Source organism: Peromyscus maniculatus, chromosome 14, assembly GCF_049852395.1.
Source record: "Peromyscus maniculatus bairdii isolate BWxNUB_F1_BW_parent chromosome 14, HU_Pman_BW_mat_3.1, whole genome shotgun sequence".
In the NCBI taxonomy this organism is placed as follows: domain Eukaryota; kingdom Metazoa; phylum Chordata; class Mammalia; order Rodentia; family Cricetidae; genus Peromyscus; species Peromyscus maniculatus.
The window spans coordinates 28,947,631-28,967,763 of record NC_134865.1 but is presented as its reverse complement, the minus strand read 5'-3'; the positions used below and the strand labels follow the sequence as shown (position 1 = coordinate 28,967,763).

The 20,133-nt window shown below is 39.1% G+C and overlaps 1 protein-coding gene across 5 annotated transcripts in view; it reads left to right on the top strand.

The window, feature by feature from the left end:
• The window catches only part of Immp2l (inner mitochondrial membrane peptidase subunit 2), an 867,453-nt gene that overhangs the window by 337,694 nt on the left and 509,626 nt on the right, over positions 1–20,133 (top strand). The gene's annotated exons all lie outside the window — the stretch shown is intronic.

The window sequence follows — 20,133 nt, the reverse complement described above, 5'->3', positions numbered from 1 at the left end:
AAGTGAGCAGAGGAAACAACTTTATTGAAGTGCCTGGTGCATGGTATTTTTATTTTATTTTATTTATTAATTTATTATTATTATTATTATTATTATTATTATTATTATTATTATTTTGGTTTTTCGAGACAGGGTTTCTCTATGTAGCTTTGCGCCTTTCCTGGGACTCACTTGGTAGTCCAGGCTGGGGTATTTTTATTTTAAAATAATATTTTAAAACAATTTGGCTTTGTTGTTGAACAGTATAAGGATTCATGGAACTTCATAGTCTTAATAGGTCAGAGTTGATTGTAGTTGATGAAAGTTAGAAAAATTCTTTATTTTATTCTGTCTTGGTTGACGTCTGTGGAAGTCTAAGGAAAGTTACTTTGTCACTTGGACACACAGTTGATCAGCCAAACTGAGGTGGTATCAACCACAAGGTTACTATAAATCCTATTTGCTCCAGTGACCTGTGGCCAGTTCCCTCTTCTGCTTCTGTGAACGGCCTCGCTCACCTGCCTGCGCTGCCTGGTTACTGATTGCAGGACGGAAGCAAATAGCCTTCCTTTGCAGAGAGGGATTATGATTAAGGTGGGGTGGTTTCTACAAAGAATATGAAATCCCTTTCAAGAGCATTTTCTGACTTTGCTTCCCAGATGGACTTTTTTTTTTTTTGTCACTGTCTAATTTTTATAGGCACTAACTATTCCTGAGACACACTCAAGTGTACGAAACACTAGAATCACCTTACCTCTCAAGTGGATCATATTACTGACCTAACTTCTTCCAAGTCAGCAGGAAGGAATATACAAGTGCTTGCCTTTGGGGTTTTGCTTTTAAGAGTGCATTAAATGTCAGTCCCAGACACAGCAGTTTGTTCAGAATTAGAAGCACGCTGGCAGTGACTCTGTGTGTGTGTGTGTGTGTGTGTGTGTACACATCTGGAAAGCAGCACTTCACCTTCCCACAGACATTCCCTATGCTCAGGAAGCCCTCTGTTAGCAAATGTGACTGGTGTAACGAATGCATTTTGCATGCTGTAATGGAATTGAAATTGTGCTGTGAGGCAAGCAACACAATTCATCTATATTTGCCTTAGCTTTCTTATCTGTCATCTGAAGGAGAAATACTGTGCAGAGTAGCTTTTTAAAAAGAACGTCACTCAAAATACACAATAATGTACTGCAAGTTGTGTGAGCCTTACAACCATGTTGGACTGCACACTGTTGCTTTGTCCCCCAGTCACACTGCGAGCTGGGCAGTATGCTTCTGGGCCTCTCACTGTTTGCGGCCTTTGTGATGCTTCCATATCTGTCATTTTAAATATGCAGCGACCAGTTCATTTCTCCTTTTAGACTTTGTTCAAAGGGACAGGAAATGGCATGTAGCACTAGGTCTCTACCATATGTTCTCATTTAAGTGAAAAAATGTGTGATGCCAGCTCTCCTTCCCTAGGTTCAAGCAGTGTTGAGTCAAACTGTTGGTCATGGAGGTTATGGAATTTTTGGACATGACATGATAATATGTAGTTACCTTTTAATGCCTGTGTTTTCATGCACTCTTGTTGATCTTGTTTAATATAGAAAAGCAGGAAGCTCATTCTGATGAAGACTGTGGATTTTGAAGTCAGGCTTCTTGAGAAAACCAAGGCTCTAGAAACGGTTAGTTGTACAAGGTTACTCAGTGTGAGTAACGTGCAGAAGATGTTATTAGAAAGTAGAATGAGGATGTTTGGGAAGTAAGAAGAGGAATGTCACTGGAGGGCAGAGTACACCTGGGGAGGGGGGGAGACACTTGAAAACAAAACAGAATGACACGCATGTATGAAAATGCTGTAACAAAACTCATTATTTTGTGTGGTACCCTAAAAATTAATGAAAATTAATGAAACAAGCTTAATAGGAACTATTTGAACCTAAGTGTGACAGACATAGCCCCACTTAAGCCCTTTTAACCGTTTTCTACTGTATTTTTTTTTATTTATTCTACCATCACAGAGAGGGAAAGATTTAACCAAATCATCATAAATTTGCTGTATTTTAGGCAAAATAAAATTTTCACCATTGAAAACCATTGCAGCATATTTGTGACAGGTGAAGAAGCTATGTAATACAATTTTTGTGTTTTGGTTACACTAGGTTTAATTTTAAATTGAAGCCTAGAGGACTTGTAGAATCAGAAAGAAAAAAAGAAAGCTTGCTTTTGCTAACATGTCATTGTTTGTCATCGAGTATAAGAACTAGAGGAAGCAGCTAGAAAGCTTAGAGGAATAAAAATAATAACTGTTCCGCTGCCCTGGAAATAGAAGGGGATGATGAAGTGCACACCTGCCTGCTCAGCCATCAGGGGTTTTAGTAATTGACCAGACATTTAATTCAATGAAGAAAAAAGGAGAATAAGACAAAGCTTTGCGTGTATCTGCGGACAGCTTCCACCATTGACTTGATGCAATGACAACTGGCCATGCTAATTTCCACTGATAATTGATCTGAAATTATTTCATTAGATACACATCATCACTCCACCTGCATACACTTAAGACTGTTCTCCAAATGCAAGCCTACCGTACCCACACAGAATTTCATTTATTGGTTTAGGAAAACAGTTTGTATGTACACACATTTAAACCAGGAGAGATAAAGGTTAATGATATATAAATCCATGGGATAGTGTTTGCCCTGCATCTGTGAGGCCTTGGGTTTGAATGCTCAAAATATTAAAAAACACATAAATTATTAGAGACAAGCTTTTCACTCAGAAGAACAAAGTCTTTCCACCTCGAAGCCCTCCGATTCCTCATCCCGGGGTGGGCTGGAGATAGAAATACTGGTAAGTGACGTCAGCACGAGCTCCTAACCTAAGCTGTGAAGAACGGCAGTTCCCAGAGACTCTTCTGTGTTGTAAACACACCTTGTTCTTTTAGCTTTATCTTGTTCAAGTTCTTTGCAGAAGGATGCCATCATTCCTCAATATCTGTCACGTTTTGGACCAATTGTCAGGACTGTAGACCAATATGTCTTTATTCCTTTGATGCCTTTCTGTGATGGGTTCTTCTGATAGGGAAATCAGATTCAAGTCTATGAGTAGAGTCTAAAAGCATTAGAAGAAAACTTGAGAAAACAACTCTGTCGTATTTCTTAAGTATGAGTGCGGTTTTTCTGCTCATTAGGTACTATTCCTCACTTTCTTTCTTTCTTTCTTTTTTTAAGGTGGCTTACACAGAAGCACTGGTGTCTTCCCCATGGTTATAATTGCCACCAAGGCCTCTCAGGCCTCAAAGAGTGCAGAAGCAAATGTTCTTGTTATTTTTACTGAAACCCCTGGCTGTAAGGACCAGGGTTCTGCAGAGCCTTGATGAAGAATGGCCACAATAACAAGAGCACACGAGCCTTCCCATTGCTTCTGAGTAACACACTTCAGTGGTTGGGGCATCTAGACCGTTCTCTTTTGCTTGCTTCTATTTGCTACTTGAGAGAAGTTTGGTCTCAGCAGGGTTCCTGGTCAGCATGATTAATGGAGCTGGCTGATGCCCTGGGAATGGAGCTTAACTCCCGGTGGCTTTACTATAAGCTGTTTTTATACGTCTGGCTTTTATACGTCTGGTTCTATTCATGAAGACAGCTAGTTGGAACAAGGTCCCTTGCCTCAAAGTATCTTACTAAGTAGGTAATCTTACTTTAGATAAAGGAGAGATTATTTCACAGGGTTTATAGTGAAATAACATTAATGTGTTTTAATGATGTCAGTTTCTCCCTTTGGGGGAGTATCAATCACCAGGTTTGTCAAGTGGCCACTCTCCCAGTCTCTTTCCATGGTACATTGGTACCAGAAAATCAGTTTCACACAGACACACTCAGCTTCTTCAAGGAAAAATAGTTCCCTCTATGAATTGCAGGATTTAACTAGTAGAGGCAGAGTCCTCTTGCAAACTGTTATCGACTAGACATTTGTGTTTTTTCTAAATTCATGTACTGACATAATTACCATGTATATGAAGGTTCAGGGTTTGCATCTTTGAGGGGAAATTAAGTCATGAGTGTTGGGTCTTCATATATGGAATTAATGCCCTTATGAAAGGTCTCTAGAGAAACATCTCACTGTCTTTTGTCTCTGAGGATACAAGGAGAGGAGAGTCCTCGCCAGAGTGCCACCATACTAGTACTATCTCAGACTTCCAGTCCCAGGACCATGAAAAATAAATTACCCTTGTATATAAGCTCCCCAGTGTGTGGTGGTTTTTAAATAGTAACCTGAGCTAAGATCATAACATTAGGAATTGTCCCGAAATATATGGAATGCAGACTTATTTTAAGTCTGTATTAAAACAGTGAAAGAGAAGTACGGACACACTGGTGAGGTACCAGAAGCAGTGGAGAGCCCCGAAGGCTGGCAACGGGAAGGAGATAAACCCTGAGGCACCTTTAATCCTTCAGAGTGAGAGCGAGCGTCTGCTGGCAGACTCTTTCTGCTGTAGCTTCTTTTTTGACAGGTGTTTAATTAACTTGGCCTCTGCTTTCATCCTCCTCCTTAAAAAAAAAAGTTTGCTTTCCCATTTAGAGGCTGTAATATCAATATAATGGTAAACCTTTGTCCTGGTGTACAGGAAGTGGTTACCGGCCCCAGCCAGATTGCCTGGATCCAATTCCGAGATTGCCAGTTGTTGCCTAAGTAATTTGGGGGCAGTTGATTCAAGATCTGTGTGCTCCAGGAGCTAACGCTGATGATAGCCCATGTGGGTCTTATGGAGAGAACGATTTGATGTGTGTAAAGCACTTAAAATAACACCTGGTACACAATAAACTCTTCTTGCTGTTGTGATGATTAAAAAATACAAAACTGTGTAATCTTGTCTGAAGCATTCATCTATTCATCCAACAGATTTTTAGTAAGAGCACACAGGGTTCTAACATAGAGTATGTCTCACTCCCAACAGGCTACTTATGTGGAGTGAGACTATAACTTTGCAACGAGAAGGAGGTTAAATTCCTGCTCTAATACTATTTAAAATACAGAATTTGAATATATGTTTAAACTTGCACTTGGGTGATACTGTTTTGAATATGTGGACACTTTGGCTAAGAGGCAGGATTAGATTTCACTATTCCAAATAGGGCTAGCCTGGTGGTCATGTTCCCAGGCCTCAGGACTTACCAGTTGTCTGAGTCACCTTGCTTCCTGAGATAGGATGTTAAGTTCCTTGGCCGTTAAAGGAAGGAAGCGACTTCCTAGGGACTTGGGTTGCTAGAAGACCACCACCTGTGTATTTCCGTTCATCTTCTTTGTGTCACACTGGGTGTGGATTGCAGTTATATTAATGCTAATGTCTCTCTGTGTTAAACTCTTGACGTCTCTTTTTCTCTATACTAAGAGGTATTCACTTAAGCAGCAAAAACTGAGTCCAATGCTAATTCTTTCCAAGCTAAATAGAGTACTTTGTATGGTACTGGGAAGATAAGGAGGTATAAAACTGGAAAAATGGAAATTTTTATATTTGGCGAGGCCAGAATTTTAAAAATATGAATTGGGTCTCGTTTCAGTGCTTCTTGTGTCTGAGCCTCGGCCGGACACGCGGATGCCACATGTTCTTGAAGAGTTGAGTCATGATTCATCCTGAATGACCAGAGCTGAGCTATGGTCCTAGGCACTTCCAGAGACTGCCAGAAATGAGGGAGTCTGCTTTATGGGGCAACAGAGAGAAGTCAAGACCAAAGTAGGCGGGAGGACATGGCCAGCTGTACTGAGAGGATGGCGCGTGGGAAGCATGGACGTGCTCCCTTTCTGCTTTATTTACAAAAGCCAAGTGCATTCTTTCCTTCCCACATGGACTCACCTGGAAGAATCAGCTACAGACTGTAGACCTGTCCTCAGAATATTTTTTAATACACCGCATAAAAATGTATAAGGTTAAAAATTATGCCAGTTAAAGAGAATGTTTAGCAAAATATTTAAAAGCTTGTACATGAATATATTTCCTAATAATGCATTTAAATAGATTAATTAACCTGAAAACCAGTCTCTTGATGCAGTTTTGAAAGTAAACATATCTCATAGAAAATAATGGGACTATATATGGAAGTTAGGCTGGTATTGGTTCCTAATCATAGGATTTAGAATGAAGTCTGTTCCTATATCTCAAAAAACACAACAAGTTGCTCATTCATTTCTGTTAGTATTTCATATGTTATTTAATTTTGGAATGATTAGATATACTGTAATGAAGATTGGAACACATAATGGATGTGGCCAGTGGCCTGCTTTACCTGGCTAGTCTATTCTGTGTCTTAGGGAATTTTCTGTTATTGCTTTAATTTCTCAAGAATATACTTAAAGTAAGTTTTAAGTTTTGGTAATTTCTGTTTACGTATCTGTGCTGATATTAAGTGTATTTTTTCCTCGGCTCCTTTGGAGGTAATAGGCCTCAAACCTGTAGTGATTTGTTTTTCCTTCTTCCTCATGGCTCTTGATATCCAGCCTCATTTCTCTTGGTTTATTTTATTTCCAGTTGCTAAATGCCATGATCCCTGTCAGACACAGAAGGAGAAGGCCTGTGGGTTAAGGGTGATTGCTTTTTATGTATTAAGGTGGTTGTGGAGGGTCTCATTAGCACACACAGCATGGGGAACTTTTGCAGTTATCACACAAAGTTCAAAAAGACCCACTGCAAAGCTGACTTGACTATTTATGTCATTTTTATTTGGAGCTTTAAAGGATGTTAACAAAAATTCTTGGGACAGGTTAAGTGCCTTATGCACATGGACTGGGTCACCACCACAGCCTTTGAGATTTTCTCAAGCTGCTTCTTCTACCGGGAATGATACCAGTGTCTTGGACTCTTTCCATTCTGTGGCATTCATACACTGACCAGCAATAATGCTATTTAAAAAGCAAAGCAATGCTCTAGCCATTTGGAAGAGACTTATTGCTTTAATATATATTTGTTGTAGGGTGTTTTTATTAACATTGTCTTTATTGGGTTCAAACCTTATTGTATTTACTGGCTACAAATTTCATACAAATACTATTGTGGGTAAACTAAGGGTGTATGGGGATTTGAAATTAGGAGTTTCTTTACATTGAGTAACACTCCTCAGTTCAGGTTTCCTGTACTCCACATGAACATGCATTTTTCTTACCTGCATGAATAGTTCTGAGTAGCCTTTAAGTGGCAGTGTCTCAGGTGTGGCTCAGGTTAAGGCCAGATGCCAGGCCTTGTTCGCACAGCAGCCTCCTTGTTGATGTGTTGGTGCCACAGGAGGCATGGGAGGAAACTGCCTCCATGATCCTGCTTGTGAGGATCTCCAGCAGCCATGAGACCAGGAGCTCCAGGCAGGAAGAGGCAACTGTAGTTCTCAGGGACCGAGAGAGTAAATGGATCAGGTCCTTGTTTAATAGAATATGGAGAAATAGAGCATTTGTAATCATGCTATTAATTTCACATTGTCAATATATGTGGAATTTGGAAGCCTGGACACATTCCACCGTGTACAATAAAACTATTATAAACAATGGCATCTATTAGGGTCCATCTTATATAAAAACAGACACTGCAAATATATTTGGGGCATTCTAAAGAACAGAGATTATCATTAACTCTCTGATTCACTTCCATTACCTTCTTCTCAATTTTCCTTTGATTCCTAACACAAAAGTATAATTTGCCTCTGGAAGACCCTAGTGTGAGCTTTCATTTTTCATGGCTATCTCTAAAGCCAGAATATGAAAAAAAATTATCTTTCACTGAATATAAGGCATATTTTTGGGTACTTTCTATTTCCTCAAATAAGTAGACATCTGCATTTTTCCTGTTATTGTGGCAACATGCAAACTAGGTGCTATTTCTACTTTATAAATGCTAAAAACGAGATCAAGAGAACTGGAGTAACTTCCAAAGTTCTTTCAGCAGACTCACATAGTGAACGGCAGGCAGGTCTATCTCCCAAGAATCCATTATGAGTTAAACTCTGAAGTCCCTGTTCTTTTTTTCGATGATTGAACTTTTGTCTTTTATTTTATGGCAAATATTTCACAGGCACTTACAGTTTCTTAAGTGAGGATTTTGTGCCCTTGAGTTAAAGGCCCAGGAAAAGCTGTAAATAGACCTTGTGAAAGGGATTGCTCTTTTAGCAACAACAACAAAAATCTTAGGAGAGAAGTCATGCTAATGAGAAACAGCGTACAGTGCTGCTGCCTAGGAAAGTGCCAGCCCGACTTCTGGCAGCAGCGAGTCTGAGAATATGGCTTCTGCGTGTCCCACTTAAGCTCTGGATGCATATGTAGTCATCCCTCTCTGTAACTCTCCATGGACAAAGCTTGCAATATCAGTTCTGAAACTCGACGAGTGGCTCCCAGTGAAATGGAGCTGAGGAAGCTACTGCCTAAAATACAAACTCTTCTTAAAAAGCCCGTTTCCTTGCTGAGCCTGCCAATTTCCATAATTAGTCAGAGGCAATTAAGTATCTTAATTAGTTTGATCTTTATGGAATTTCCAGCATATTTCTATTTTGTAATCAGCACTGAATTTGAGTATATGACTAATATCTCTTATAAGAGCCTACATTAGCATATATGAAAATAGTTTCCTGGAGCTGTTTTAGGGACATAATCTCCACATACATTTCAAGGAATCTCAGTGTTATGCATTATTACTTACTTGCAATAAATGTCTTTTGTCTGCATACCGCATGGAATTCAGCAAAATGTAATGATTTTTCTGTACTTTTTGGTTCATACTCAGTCCCAAGCATCTAGGATAGATACATTTAGAAACACTTCATGCCATGAGCATTTATGTAAGTGATACTTTATATTTTTGTATAGAATAATTGCTAACATAAATATACATGTAATATAGCAAGACACCAATTTAAGTGAACATTGCCAAATTATGTATGATTCAGTAGTCAAGCCACAGTTCAGATTAAGGTTGATTTGATTAGTGAATTGCTGGCTTACGGATTTCCATTTATGTAAGAACTTGAAGGAATCCAAACTATTTGAACAGCCCAAGATTTCCTGTTTTCTTTTGCATTTCTCTCTCTGCTTCTGAATTCATTGGCTATGTTTGTAGTACCAGCTTTTTTTATTTTCTTATTTGTAAGTCATTTTTTGAAATCTTACCTGTACTAGATTCAAATGAGACCACCATCTGTACCTCCCACTCCAGAGAAGCCTTCTCTGAGAAACACCCACCCCAGAAATGCCTTCTCTGAGGAACATGCTTGATTTTATTTACTTCCTTAATCCAATTTTGTTTGTCTCATGTTCTCCTTACTAATACTCTCTCACTTCCCCCACAAAACTGTTGCCTCCCACACCCCTTTTCAGTTGATAAGCAAATGGGTGTGTTCTTGACTCCAGACTGTGGAGTCCAGACTGCATCAGCAGTGTTTCCCAGCTTCCTTGAATTTGAGGCATGTCAGAGGTTTGGGGATCTGGCTTATCGGCAGCCTGGCTTCTCAAACTGATTCCTGTTCCAGACTTTGGAGCAGAATCTGACTTGCTTTGTTCTAATAGGACAGAGAAAATAGTGATGGGCATGTGTACATGGGGGAATTTGGAGGGGGCAGGTGATGTAAGTATATTATAACCTCAAAAACAAACAAACAAACAAACAAACAGCGATAAATGCCTGCCTGGTAGTGGCAGAAACCAAAACCAAACACTGGTTTCAGTTCCTTGGTGATAGTCCTGTAATATTATGTCAGGGTTTGTTCCGGGGGTCCACTGCACACACAGAATTGATATGGCTGAGGATGGGGGAAGGAAGGATGATTTTTAAGTTTTATGTATGAATTCCATACTTATCCCATTTTCTGGAAAGGGAGAGAAATTTTAAGATTTTCTTTTTTTATGCTCTTTTAAAAATATTCTGTGCCTATTTCTTTTTATTGAAGTACGATATGACTGTATGCTGAAATGTTTATTCTTGAGGTTTTTCAAGCCCAAATTTTTGTTCAATACTTGTTTTATATGTAAGCAACATTTGAGCATATCTAAAGTGACAGATTAACTAGCTACAAAATTTATAGCTATTGGTTTTAGCTATAAGAGGTAATCAGAAGTGTGAAAGCAATGATAAGAAGCCCTTAGGGCACTTTTTCTTATGTTAGCTTTTATAATGCTGTTGAAAAGAGTTAGGAACAGATATTTTGTTATCGTTTGTGGCATAAAACTAGTCTAAATAATGAGGGTATTTGTTTAGGATTATATAAAGCACCTGCATTTGTTTCAGTGTCTACTTCCAAAATTGGGAAGTTCAATTGGATGTTTCCGGGCAGCCCAGTGTTCTGTTATGTCTATTGATCGTCCCACTTTGGACTCGATGCTGTGCTTGCAGCTCGAATGCGGAGCCTGTGCATCAAGCCATGACCAACTGTAACAGTGGAGCGGTAGCTTCTCCACATCTTCTTTGTAAACCATCCCATAGTTGGATATTTACCCATTTACAAAATCTTTATTGAGAAGTTATGATGTGTCAGCCATTAGAGCCATGAGAATGTAATAATGAGTAAGACAGATGAAATGTCCATTCACAGATCTTGTATCCTATTAAGCAAACATAAATTAAAAAAAAAGGGGGGAGTAGTGAAAGATGTAGCATACACAAGAAATTTGGTTCAGAGAATGCATAGGGAAAAGATGCCTTTACACTCTGGAAAGCCTCATCAAGATGATGTTTTATCTACGTTCGGTTGTGAACCTAGCCTTTAATGGCTAAGCCACCTCTCCAGCCTGGTGGTGCTCTATCTAAATCTAACTGCTAAGGGGAAATTGGGCTCAGTGATCTTAAGACATCATATTATGAGGATTTAAATGTATATGCAAATTGTCTACTAGCAGCAAGTATAATATGATAATAAGGACATCAGGTAATGTATACTTCCAATTATGCATAAATAAGTCTATATATAGTGATAATACACAAGATAATATGGTAAAATGGAATAACAGCATAACAACACAGAAATAATGGTATAATTTCTGGTGTTTATAGAAACTACCCCTTTTTCTTTTTACTGTAGCATCAATTAAACATCATCGTATTCCCTATTTTAACATACTCAATTTATTTTGTAGAATCCCATTTTTGAAATGGAGGAAAATTATACAAACTTTAATACACATTAGACTAAAACCTTAATGTTGTAGAATATTATTTTAAGGTGTTTTGTTTTGTTTATGCTCTGGAACATTTGTTTAATGATGCAAAGATGTGTTTGATTAAATAAAATTCACCTGTGGTCAGGAGGCTGCGTCAGCAACTAGCTGACAGAAGTAGTGGGGAGGAGCCGGGTGGAGAAGGGTTTTTAAGAAAGGTCAAGGAGAAGCAGAAGGGCTTTTTGGAGCACTCAAGCAAGGAGAGGAGGTGAGCTACTTGCTATTCAGTCTCTCTGAGGAGTAGAATTCCACCTTAACCTTTGGATCTTGAGTTCTTTCGAGGGACAGAGGTTTAGTTAAATTCCCTTTGTAGCTTTGAAAGCGTCAGTGCCTGAGGGAACAGAATTGCCTCAGGCTGCGGCTCTTGCAGCCTAGTGCTAGAGTTGCAGTTGCTGATTCGGAAAGCTGTGGCTTAAAAGGAGGTAACAATTTATGAAAAGGACAACACCCTAATTAATAAATGAAGCACGGATTCCACATCTAGCTCTGGGGTGTCCTTCCTGGTGAGCCTTTTCACTTCCAGGTCTGTATAAGTTATTGTTGTTATATTGTAAGTTGTAGGTTGCATGACGTTAGCAGTTTATGCACTTTTTATTGGTTTCCCACACTTTGGGGATGTAAGTTTTCAAAATCTCCTCAGGGATCCTCTGGATTTCACTGGAACCTGTTGGAAGAACTTACTGTCAGCTCTGATTTTATTAACTGGGTCTTCATTGTTTTATTTTGGCCTGGGTCCTTCTCAAGTCCCAAGCCTCTGACTTGAATCTGCGCAGGCATTTTCCTGTTAATGAGCTAACTCCACCCCTGTCTTGATTAGTTCTCATCGTGCACAGCTTTGAGAAGCTGTTGCTTCTCTGAAGCCCTGGGTTGCATCCATGCCACTTAGCAGGCATCTCACCCATGTTCTAACCGGAGCTTTGGATCCAGCCTCTCCTCTCAGGACCGCCTTGCCTGTGTCCCTGAAGTTCTGGTAAGTTATGCTCTCATTGGCAGTTGATTCAAGAAGTTTTAGGTTTTCTCCCCTCCCCCCTTTTTAATGTACTCTTCCGTCTTCATCTCTCCTGACTATGGGAGCTGTAGTGCCAAGATTTGAAAAGCTGCTCTTTGTAGCATAGTTTGATTTTCAACCTTGGCCTTTTAATTTTTAGATGACTTTACTACCTTAGTGTGTTTATTGGATCTTGTTTTTTCTTTTTTCTTCAATCATCTAGTCATTTCATTCATGACTTTTGATTGATGAGTTAATGGCATTTCATCTAGAGTTATTAGTGAGAAGGCTTTGGTATTTCTTAGGATTTTATTTGTTGTTGCTCTAGTTGATTACAATTTGGATGCATTTTTTCTTCCTCTCCTCTTAATACTGGGGGTTGCTGGCTTGCTGTGTGGTAAGTGACTGAGTACTTCCTAGTTCTCCTCTGTTTATTCCCCTCATGAAATCACCTTTGGTCATGATGTACGTTTACACGTACATTTAAAACACACTTTGCTCCTTATTACATGGGGAGTTTTCCTTTACATTTCTTGCTCTGTTTTCTATGTTTATGGCACATTACCTCAAATTTGGTAGTTATAATGAAAAGACACTCATACGGATTATGGCTCTGATGTCTGGAAGGTCTAAGGGCCTGATACTAGTGTTTGATTGAGGCTTCTTGCCATGTCATTTAATGGTGGAAGGTTCGAGCGCAGGAGAGTGCAGGTGTGGGCAGTGAGCAAGCGGGGGCTGCCATGCTCTAACTCACTCTGACTGTACCTAATCCATGCTTCTGACAAGACTTTGTCTGCTCAGGTGGACCAATGTCATGATCTACTCTTACTGTCTTAGTTACCAGTCCAGTTACTTTGGACTGACTGACTGGCCTAAGATGTGTTCCTTCCTCTTCTACTTTGCAAGATTTTGGAAAGACTTGGTGCTTATTCTTACTGTGTTTGGGTAAAATTCAGGGGGAAAGCCATTTAGATCTAGGCTTTCCTTTGCGAGGAGGTTTAATTGCTGTTCCAGTCTCTTTATTTATTATAGATTTTATTCAGATTGTTGATTTTTTTCAGTGTGTAGGCCACGTTGACATTGAATTAGTGCAATCTTCCTGACTTCTCAAGTGCTGGGATTATAAACATGATATACCAGAGCTGGTTTAGTATATTTTTTAAAATTCTAAATTAAGGAAGTTTTATTTCTAGTGCTTAATAAAATAAGATGTTAAATGTGGTAGCATTTTCAAACAAGTTCTATGTTGGGTCTCAGTCATGTTTGTGTTATTCAGTTTACCATGAACTGTCACATAGCTGTTCAGGACAGGTGGAGCAGGTAACTACTTCATAAGGGGATAGAGGGGTCTTTTCTTCTTTGCTTTCCACAGTCCTAGGAGATAGAGCCTAAGCCATCATCATGCCCATTAAGTACTCAGCCTGCCGTGGAAGTAGATCACAGGACAGGGTCTTTGGTTGAATGTAGCCCAGGCAGGTTGAGGAGCGCTGGCTTCGGCTAGAGTCAAACCTTTTTCTTGACTGTGTTGATCCACGTGCTGGAGGAGTCAGGAGGTAAAGTATGACAGCAGCAATGTGCTCTGTAGTCAGTCCTAAACCCGCTGCCCAGGGCTTGACATGCATGTCCCGAGGACTCAGATCCAGCGTTGCTTTCTTCTGATTTCCCACTTCATGTCTCATACATATGAAAGTGCTTTTAATTTAGTAGCATTCCGTACTTACTGTACTATAATGTGTACATTTTTTATGATAAAAAATTATTAAGTACCTAGTATATGCTTCATATTCTAGCAAGAACTCATTTATGGCCGGTGTGTTGGCTTTTTCTTCTTTATTACAATGTCTATGGCTCTGTAAGAAACTCCTTTAATGTATGTGTACCTCCCCAGCCTTTAATATTTCTCTGTGACCATTTATTGCACAAGTATCGATTTCAAAATATCTTTCTGATTCTCCCTTGGCAATTTGAGTTTGTGTACCTGTGCCAAGAAAGGATTTTATTTGTTTCCATGCACATACTTTATGGTGCTGTGTGCTTTTTCCAATAATTGTTTTACTAGAGTCAATAGGAGGCTGGTTAATAGTTTTTCATACAGTAATAGAATTTTTTGAAGCAGGAAGAATGTAATCATGAAATTTAAAAATAAGCAAACAAGGGCCAAAAGTCTTGGGCTGTGCATTTCCTGTAAGTACTCTGAATTTTGAAATTCAGAGGTACATTTCTGCATCTGGTGAAGGAGTAGTTGCAACGATAAAACAAACCATAATGGCTGCAGGCTTTGGTTCTAAGTGATAGACCTCTGTGTGTATGCCTGTGTGTGTGTGTGTGTGTGTGTGTGTGTGTAGTGGGAGTGACATACATTGAAATGGGAGCCAGAAGATTAGCTTGACCACACCAGCTAGGGAAAGTCATTAACCATTTGTCTGCCTTGGCTTTTTGATTTGTAATGCCTTCATTACTTCTCTTGTTTTGAAGCATGCAGTGAGATTAACTGGAATGATTCAATCTTTCTTCAGTTGTAAATATTATCCATCTGTATGGTTTTAACCAGTCAACCTTGATTATAGTATCACTTTCATGAAGCTGAGGACAAAGCTCATGCTTTGTTTAAACATCTCTGTTATCACACACACACACACACACACACACACACACACACATACACACACACACACACACACACACACGTATTAAAGGATGTGCTTGCACATACATTTGTGCCTTTGGGGAGTTCATATTTATCAGAGGTTTACATTTAAAGATCAGTTTTCAGAGGGTTTACATGGTTTCAAGAGAGTTTTAATATATTTAATCCACTTTAAGGTAGCTATTTTAAATTGTACTTGGAAATCCTTCATTTCTTTCTTTGGTGGCAGTAAGATTATGAAATGATAGAGTATGAGATTCTTGTTATAAATGTAGTAGCAACACTATCTCTTTATTCAAATATTTTATGGACATTTTCTAGATATACCCCATTAGTGATTATTCTTGGAGTAATTTTCTTCCCATTTAATCCCACAGATGGGTTACATTTCACTCATGCCTTGGTCAGATAATGTGCTAAACATTTTAGGAAGATGATCTGTTTGAGAGGTCAAACTATAGCTCAGCCCTTAGCAAGCATGAGGAAAAGGATTTTCTCATGAGCTCTCAAAGCACCACCATCATCACCACTAACCCCAGCCATATGTACATACCACACATGTTCTCAACAGCGACCTTTGCCCTCCGAGTTCACATTCTCACTGCTGTTGCTCATTTGTGGTTTGTAACATAATGGAAGGAGGAACCAACGAGATTAATTCATTGGTAGGTATGTAGAATCTGTTTTTCAATTCATTGTTATATGAGATTATTCTTAGTATTAATATGTAAATGGTTAAAATAGTGAGGCTAAGTTGTCACAGACGTGCATGTCATAGAATTCGATTAACAAGTACATTTAATGTTTGTGTCATGCAAACATTAATCCACTTAGTCTCATAATAGCCATGTGATTCATATACCATCAATTTATAGATGAGAAAACTAAGGTAAGGAGTTTAGACAACTTGTTTATAGGTAGCACATTATAAAGCTGTGAGTTGAACCATGAGCTCACACACTTTTTGCTGTGACACTTAATCAAGCTTCTGGTTAAGTTAAATGATGCTTCCCCTGGAAAATCATGTGTGTAACTAATGGGAACTTATACACGAGTTAATAAGTTCATTTTCTAAACCACTATAGTTGTTTTAGAAAATAGTGTGTTAAGTAATTTGGGAGTGGGAACAAGCACGCCTTGCAGATTTTGGCTTAAATTTCAGTTTACAGTTTAAAAAAAAAGTCTGGACTATGGTCAGATTATTTTGTATGAGCTGACAGAAAAGATCATCCTGTCAATATTTTTATGGTTAAAATGACTTTCAGAATGGCATATTTTGGCCAGATTATTCACTGATTTTATTAGCTACTGGGCACTATTTGGAATGTTGGATATTTGGGGAAGAGGAAGCTAATGCCAGTGTCTCTGGGCACTTGAAATCCTGCTGAATGTGCCTCTGGGCCTTTGACAAGTTAATTACTTGTGTAGGTATGAAAATTTCCTATTCAGAAATGGAGGGATTATTTGTCTGTGGCATTTTGTAATGTCTGATATGTCTTAATCTTACTGAAGTATAGCATGAATAAATACAATCAGGGAAAAACAAACTAAAAAACTAAGCAATCATCTTCTAGCCTCATGTAATCCTGATGCTTCTCAGTTAAATAACAGTCTTTTTCCTGTTTTGCATCAGTGATTAATTTGGGAGGTCTGAATAAGCATGTTTTTAATTCCCATTGTAAAGTTGTTTTAGGTCTGTGTGTTTTAAAGATCACTTTCTAAAAACTGATCAGTAACATGCAACATCTGGCCAGTGGTCTCATGTTATCTAGACGCCGTTCTGATCATGTGACGGCAGGAGATAGAGAACTGAAGTTTTTTAAGACCTTTATAGGACTGTAGCTCGGTGGTAGTGATGTTAATACTTTGAGGTAAAGTCCTATTTCTAGGCAGCTGGGAGCTGCTAGCACATTTATAGCAGAAACTCTATTTGCTAGGATTCTTGACTTCACTGCAGTTCACTTGTCTGGAACAGCTGTGACAATAAAGGTCCCCAGCCAGGGTCCAGCACCTCTTTGCTGCATAGATTAACAACACAGTGGATTTTCTAATGCTTTTTTATGTTCTCTGCCAGTTTGTCAATTTCCAGTTGATTTTCATTAATTTAATAGTACGTCCTGCACTCTGGAACTCACAGCAAATATAGTTGCCTACACAGGGCCAGCTCAAAATCAAGGTCGTCAGTTTTCCAGCGTGAATGGGGGAGAGGAGCTCACCACCAGCTACTGACCGTTGGTGGCTTCTCTGTGAGGCAGAGTAAGTTTTCCCCAGGGGTATTGCTCCTCACAGGTTACCTCTGCTTTGGTCCTAACCCATGCACAAAGGGACAGTGCTGGGTGCACTCCATGGGTTATTTAAACAGAAGTAGATGAAGATGTAAAGATGAGAGCAGGACCCAGAGGAGGAACTGGAGAGAGGGGAGTAGGGTGGATATGATAATAGTGTACTTTGAATGCGTATGAAATTCTCAAAGAATAAATAAAAATATATAAAATTGTGTGCCTCTTTCAATGCTTTTATAGCATGATGTATACAACTCAACATTGAAGAAACAGCAACAGATAAATTCAATCACAGCAGTTCAACTACCAGAGCAAATTCCCTGTTAAATGCAATATGTAATTTGACAATGTACTAAGTTGATAGATTTACTTCTATCTACAAAGAACTTGAAAGTGAGTGGCATCTGCTTAGGAGGCAGCACCATACCACATAATTTTATTATAAAACGCCCCTTCTATTTCAGAGTATTTTCTAAACCGGATTGAGATTAATAACATTTTCTGCTAAAACAGAGAAGAAAAGGCCAGTGTCTGTGCCTTAGTTTGCACCAAGTCTGCAACATCCCCCTCTTTTTTTTTTAAATTGTGGTGGTGTTTCTTTTTCCAGCCCTGCCTTTGCCTAATTACTTAAGCATTATATTTGAATTCTTTTACATCTGTGTTAGCATCTGTCATTGTAACAAAATACTCGAGAAATCTACTTAAAGGAATCAAGATTTATTTTTATTAGGGTTTCAGTGGTTTTAATCCATTCTCAGCTGATTCTCCTGTTCCTCAGCCTGTAGTGGCAGAGGGCATTCTGGGGCAGTGAGGCATGGAAGAGCAAAGCTGCTTACCTCAGGGAAGCTGGAGGGAGAAAGGAAGGAGAGGCTGGCTTCCCAAGAGGGTGCAGCCGTGACTTGGTGACTTGACCCCTACCCCTTGCTTCCCGATAACGCTCTCAGCTGTGGTCCAAGTTTTCATACTATGTCTTTGGGATATAGTCTCCTTTCAGATCTTACTAATGTTCACTTACATATTTGCTTGCCTTCAGTGTTTGATATCTGAAAGTTCTTCTCCCAGTGGAATCAGAAGGATTATACTTTAAAGGAATAATCACTTTTCCTCTGGAGCATTCTGAAGACTGTCCTGAGCACATCCCAGTCTGACTAGGAAGTTAGTAAATTTCTGTCAGGACTTTAGGTTCCCTTTCTCTTCGGATACTTTTACTTTCAACAATATAAGTCTTTAAATATCCAACTTTATAAAATACAGTTTCATCAGTATTTAATTGACCATGTTCTCTCTTGAGTTGGTGTCTTCCTGCTTCTGCCTATCTCTCCACCCTGTAAAAGCAAATATTTAAAATGCTTGTTGCAGTATTTATAAAATTAGAAGGCTGAAATATAATTTCTCTCAAGAAAAGTGATTAAAAACATTGGTTTTCTGCCACCCTTGTGAGTTTCTAATAGTCTAAGGTAGTAGAATATTTAGAAGTCCACATGAGACAGTTTAATTCATGGTAATTTTAAGAATAAATGTACACCATATGGTGTGTCTGCATGTGTTTGTATGCCTGTGTGCCCTGCATGCATACTTTTCTCCTTAGGATAGTAGTGTAGAGGTGCTTGTGAATAAAATCAAATTGGATTAATTGTTTTATACTTAGAAAAATTTTGTATTTTTTTTACACTGATTCCTCAGAGAGGACAAAAATGGATCCATAAAATATAGTTAAATAATTGAGAGCATTTAACATGTTTTCTGAGCAATCAGAAGTGTCTGCTATCACCTGAGTATAAAGTCAAACTCACTGGCCTGATGTCTCGGTGCACACCTCTAACTCCTGTGGTAGGGAAGCTGAGGCAGAAAGATTTATAAATTTGAGGTTAGCCCCGCCAGGTTGCATGTTGAGATGTATCACACTGTGGTGGTTCGAATAGGAACGCCTCCCATAGATGCATATATTGAATGCTTGGTCGTTAGGGAGTGGTGCTACTTGACAGGGATTAGGAGGTATGGCTTTGTTTGGAGTAGGCATTGCCTTGTTGATGGAGGAAGTGTGTCACAGCAGTGGAGAGGGGTTTGAGGTTTCAAAGGCCCAAGCTAGCCTCATTGTCTTTCTCTTTGTGTTACATGTGGATCTGGATGTAGAATTCCTAGCTCCTTCTCCAGCACCATGTCTGCCTGTGTGCTGCCATGCTTCTCTGCCTCATGGATAATGGACTAAACCTCTGCCGTGTAAGCAAGCCCTAATTAAATGCTTTCCTTTATAAGAATTGCCATGGTCATGGTGTCTCTTCAGTGCAATAGAACATTGACTAGAACAGAAGTTGGTACCAGGAGTGGGGTATTGCTGTGATAGGCCTAACCCATGTTGCTTGTGGGCAGAATGTGAACTTGGCGAGTTTGGATTAGGAAAGAAGGGGAATGCTTTAAGCAGAGCTTAATGAGCCATACTAGTAGCAGCATGGAAGACAATTGTGCAGAGAGCAACGTAGACTATGATGGCTCAGCTCAAGAGGTTTCAGAGAAGAATGTTAATCAGTGGCCTGGAGACTGTTTTTGTGATAGTTTGGTGAAGAATGTGACTGCTTTTTGCCCTTGTCTAAGAAGTCTGCTTGAGGCTAAATTAAAGAATTTGGATTAGTGGCCTTGGCAGAGGAAAATTTAAACCAGTATACTATTGACTGTGTCATGTAAGTATTAGTGAATACTCTTGAGACGATCTACAATGACAAGGGGAAAGCTGACAAAGAGGTGTGCAAAAGGTACAGTTTGAGGAGAAAAGAAGTACCAGGAAGTATCATGGAGCTAAGTCCAGTGTTCAAATAAAAGACTTAAAAAGCCTGACGCTATAAGGAATAAAGAGAGTAGTGACTTTAGGGCAAGACTCCAATCAGCTAAGCTTCTAACATATGAAAAGAAATTAAAGAAAAGCTTAAGCAGTGAAGGAAACCATCGAAAACAGAAAGGTGACACAGATGTCATTGAATGAGGAGATCAAGTTCTAGCCCCAGAAAGCAGAAGAACTTGGCAGCTGTGGCCATAGGCTTTTGGCTTTAGAATCAAGAATAGGAGAAAGGGGTTGTGTAATC